At 45.2% G+C, this 5,155-nt stretch overlaps 1 protein-coding gene across 1 annotated transcript in view; it reads right to left on the bottom strand.

Annotated features, from left to right (window-relative positions):
* LOC109378541 (protein HIRA) overlaps positions 1-4,743 on the bottom strand; it is a 32,283-nt gene extending 27,540 nt beyond the window's left edge. Inside the window, exon 1 of the mRNA XM_019634886.1 lies at positions 4,629-4,743. The gene's annotated coding sequence lies outside the window, so the exon portion shown is untranslated. The remainder of the gene's footprint in view (positions 1-4,628) is intronic.
* Positions 4,744-5,155: the final 412 nt, after the last annotated feature.

Here is a 5,155-nt window from a genome sequence, read left to right as displayed (position 1 = left end):
AGCTTGCTCTGCTCTCGAAGCCACGGCCATAGGGACACTCTGGCTAAGCAGTGAGGTAGGTCTGAGTCCCCAGCTTGACTGAACCCAGAGTCACCTGGGAAGCTGGCTGTGGAAGAGTCCCAGGACCCACCCGGAGAACTCTGCCTCGGTGTAAGAAAAAGTTTTTTCCAGGTGATGGTTAGTTCATCGTTGGTGCAGAACAGGGGCTTTCAATGGGAGGGCTCCTTAGAGCCTAGGATGAGGCTGACAATGAGGTGAGTGGCAAAGAGGGTGGGCTCTGGAGCCCCTGCCCCAGATTCCATAAGAACACCTTGACTTTTAACCACTTTGTATGTTGGGAAATTTCATTTGAAATACAAAACAAACCAAGCCCACCAATGTCAGCACTGGAAGGGATTTGCCCTTCCTTTTCAAGTGGAAACCCTGCAGTCTTGGGAGGGTAGGCTGAGCAGGTTACTAGGCAGGGGGGTAGCCTCTGGACTCCCCGGTCAGCCCCCAGATTCTCCTGGCCTACTTATGCTTCCTGACCTTTATGAAGTCAGGACTCTGGGGACTTCAGTGCCAGGGTGGGTAAAGTGACTGTGATAAAGACCAGCAAAGAAGCTTCTAAAAATAAAATGTTGAAGAAAGGAAAATGATGCTTACGTAGCCCGTTTCCACACCATAATCAGTTTGTCATCTCCCCCAGAAGCTAAATACATCCCACTGTTTGACCACCGCACACAGTTCACACATGCTGGGAAGAAAAAAAAATAGGGTGATGAAAATCCAATAGCCATAACCATTTGCTTTATACAGAGTCTGGCAAGATGCAAAGGGTTTATAATATCTAATCTATCTAATCTATTCAAGGCATCTACTGTGTGAAAGCCCCAGAAGAACAATTCAGTTTAAACACTAACCTACTTGTGCTGTAGTAACAAATTATTAGAACAGAGTCTGGAAGGGGAAAGGCTACATAACCTGAGAAGTGTTAGTGCTAGATGAAATAGTCAGTAGGAAGAGGTTTATTTCCATGAAAACTGATAAATACCCAAATCTCATTATTTCAAAAGGGCTGTGTAATGATGAGATGTATTTCTGAGTAGGGATAATTCTTGAAATGAAGACATGTGCTAAAAAAGCCAAGATGCCTTTTCTAGAACTTTCAGGGAAGCAGCTTGGTATGACACAAAACTCTTACTTCACCCCATCTGTTAGCCCTTTTAAATTCGGATTTTCCAGACTTGTCGGTACTGCAGGTTGATTGATCCTGCACTCATAAACTGAGACCAAAAGAAATTCCTCCCGGCCCCCGATGGGCTGGAGCCTCTGGGAACACTCACAGTTCAACCTTTGGGAGCCCTGCACTATGAGGGACACTATCCAAGTTGTGGCCCACACATGGCCTGTGAGTGACTTGTGCTCCACATTGGAGGATGCCGAGAGGCATGTTGGGAGTGCAAGAACACACAGAGCAAAGGAAGGGGACATAACTGTTAATGGAGTACCTCAGGAGAGGCAGCTAAGTTGGAAACCAGAGGCAGTACAGTCACCCTGATGCTCAGGAGCAGTAAACTAAGCCACTAACGCAGGAAAGTAAATCATAACACTGTTCAGTGGCCAAAAGGGTCCTGGCAGAGGGCCTCTGAATGACACGGTGCCAATCTGAGACATTTGGTGAGTTGTCATTTACACACCCTTCCCCAGAATCCTACTGCTTCCAGGTCGCTGGCCCCAAAGCCCCATGGAATCAGGCAGTAACGACTCATGAGCAGGAAATCACCAGAGGTACCTGCAGACTGTCCAAAGATGGTTCTGTGGGCGGGCCGAGTCTTCTGCCGAATAACTCACCCAGGTGTGCAGCCAACATCTGTGCCTTCAGACAGCAGGCCGAGGGGAGTTACCGCCGCACGGGGCCTTATCTTTCTAATTACAAACACATGTGCTAACCTTGGGCACTCTGCCAACACGCAAAGCCTGCAAAGGGCCACTCTGTAATACCTAAGTGATTGTCCATCTGGCAAAGCATCTTGGGAATATTTTCATCCTTCTCGTCATCCTCCTGGAGGACTGGAGACATATTCCAGATCACAACCTTCCCAGAATCCTGTCCTGGAATGAAGGAGCAGAAATAACTCAATGTGCAAGGCGTAGACTATTGACTATGAGACATAATCCTCATAAACCCTAAGTTTAGCTTTCATAAACCATAATTGATTAGCTCAGAGGAGACTGAATTTGAATTATTAATAGTTACAGAGAAGATCAAGAAAAACAAGTACTGATGGGGATCAAAAAGAATGTGGATTTAGTTGTATGCTGACACCAACGTGACTTTATGAAAAGAACTCTGGACTAGGATCAGGAGGGGGCCAAGCTCTGGTCTGGCCTCTAATACAGATCCACCAGGGGCCCCTAGAAGTTCTTCATTCCTGCACAGGACCCAGGACCCACATTTATAAATGAAGAGACTGGAAAAGCCCATGTCCCAGAACCTTTTCAAGTCTGTGTATGGGCACCCTAGCAACCAAGGAGAACAGCACAGTCCCTGCTGGGGTTTCCTTCCCTTTCCTGGTGCTGCCTGGAGTCCACCGCTGTTTCCACAGCTGACGGGATGCTTTGAGACCCAAGTCTGAAATGNTTTGGAAACAGGGTTATAGCTTCCTTTAAAGAATAAATATTTCTATGTTCTAGAATAACTTTTCTTAAAAGCTTAAAACAATACATCAAAAAATAATTTAGACACAGGAACCATTTTCGAAGGCAGCTCCCAACTTCTTCATTCGTCACTACTTTGTTCAGTTTTTCCTAACCTTATGGTATCAATTTTGAAAACTTGTATTTTCTAGAAAATTATATTCTTTTAGTATTTTGTTTTGTTTTTAGTTTAATACTAAAAACATTACATTTTGCACTCTTTGATGATATTCCTCTAGGTTAAATGTTTTTCTAGACCGTTTACTTCTAATTTCATCAAGGCTTTCTTTCCTACCCCCTGATTAAATATGCCAAGTAGATATTTTTCAAATTTTGCTTTCAAAGACCCAGTGCTTCCTATTCATTTATTTCTGCTTTTTCACTAATTTTTTCTTCTTAAATGGTTCTACCCATACCCACTACCAGGACCATTGAATAAGAAGTAGCAGGTATCCCTAGTGAAGGCGGGCAACCCTACCTGCCTGGTAAAAGACATCCCTGGGGTGGTAGGCCAAAACAGAGGTTGAAGTTGTAGCTCAACCTGAGCCTCAGGTTAGGGGCCTCATAAAAGTCCACCCCGAGGCTCCACCCCACACTTGAATACCCTCATAGACACATGTGCTGAAGTTCCAGAAGCCCAACTAGATTCCACTGTGAGCAGCTATGAATAAAAGTAAGTTACACACTTTCACTGTTATCAACAATAACACAATGCTACTGTCAGTTTTCCCAAATATGGAATCAATTTGGTCACCAAGAGGTGGGTTTGTTCACCTTCGAAGTGTCTGAGGAGTATTTGCTGAGCATACTGCCAATGAATTACAGATGATGCCTTCTAAACCTCTTGCTCCTGTCCCATCTTCCACCAAAGCTTCAGGCTCAAATCCAAGAGTCTCTTGACATTCTCTCCCTGACCCCCTCAAACTCGGCACATCCCACACTGAATTGGTGTCCATCCCCATGAGCCTATTTTCGTTATGGTCTCAGAAGAGACCATCGGCTAGCCAGGCACCCAGCTAGAAATCGCCCTCATCCCTCCTCTCGCTTTGTCAGAAAAATTCCCCCAAATCCGTCTTTTCTCTATCACAATTATCACAGGCCTAGTTCAGGCCCTTGAAGTTTTCATCTTAATGCCTGAAATAACCTCTTTTCCCCCAGATCTGTCAGAATCTTCCTCTTCAAAGTTTTTAATGGCTCCCTGTCTATTCTACAATAAAGGACACCCTCATTAACAAGGAGCACGAGCCTTTCATGTCCTGGTCCCTGCACATTCGGCCAGCCCCACTCCGTGCTGCTCCCTGCCTTGTATGTAAAGATCCAACAATGGTAAAATTCTGCCAAATCACCAGTCACATGAAGCCTTTCTCACTTTTGCTGTTCCCCTGCCTGGGAAACCCTTCAGGCCATTCCTGGGTTAGACCATAGGCTTTTCTCTGGTATCCCTGGCAGCAAAACAAGTGTACAGCACATGGCTTTAGACTGCTATCGACTGACTGACCTTCCTCCTCTTTAGTCCAAATCTGTAAAATGTGTCTCTTTCTATTCCAAGTCTATTTACAACATTTTATAAACATACTCAAGGTCAAGTAAAAAACTTTTCATTGGGCCCCTGTGTGCTGGTTTCTGTGGAATAAATAAAGTGCGCTTACAGACTTAGTGATCCACTGATGAAGGTAGTGATTCAGTTCACCAGGATAAACAGCAGAACGTGGGGAGTTCTACATTAAAGATATAAACATATACCCCATGAGGGCAGGAGTGGGGGCACTGAATGCAGCTGGAGGCAGGCAGTGGGGATGGTGACTGCACAGACCTTGAGGAACAGGCAGGGTGTGACCAATGGTAATGGGGAGGGACGACCCAGACACAGGGCTGCTTTAAGGACCAAAATAGTCCACAGGGGCTGACAGCTGCTGGGGCCGCCCACCCCAACAGGCAGCCCCACTCACCGCCTGAGTGACTCCGGAGGATGGAGACACATCGCCACTGCTCCACATTGGCAAGCTTACCACTGGAGCCAAACACGGTGCTGGGGCCGATGTACCTGTGTGAAAGAGGAGTCAGAAAAGCACTCTAGGAATGCTCCGGGCACTGCACAGAGATGCTCATTGCAGCACAGCTTATCATGGCAGGCAGAACGAAGCAAAAACACAATGGCTGGAAAGCACCGAATTGCTGAACAGGAGCTGACTAGGTAAATTATGACCCATGCACTTGATGAAATGCTACATAGACATCATAAAGCTTGTGGTAAAAGGCTATCTACTGCATAGGAAAATGTTCACAATATATAATTAAGTGAAAGAAGCAGGCCACAGGACAGCATATACAATGATACTACTATGTAATGAAAAAATTACATGTAACATGGATATCATCTATGCATGGGAAATGGATCAGAAGGACTCACATGAAAATACCAAAATATTAACCATAGCTTTCTTTAGGTGGTAGGATTGTAAATTTTTTCTTTTAT

The sequence above is a fragment of the Hipposideros armiger genome, unplaced genomic scaffold (assembly GCF_001890085.2).
Source record: "Hipposideros armiger isolate ML-2016 unplaced genomic scaffold, ASM189008v1 scaffold_2128, whole genome shotgun sequence".
NCBI classification, from domain to species: Eukaryota; Metazoa; Chordata; class Mammalia; order Chiroptera; family Hipposideridae; genus Hipposideros; species Hipposideros armiger.
Note: the sequence above shows the minus strand (reverse complement) of the source record. Positions and strands in the feature narration are given on the sequence as shown.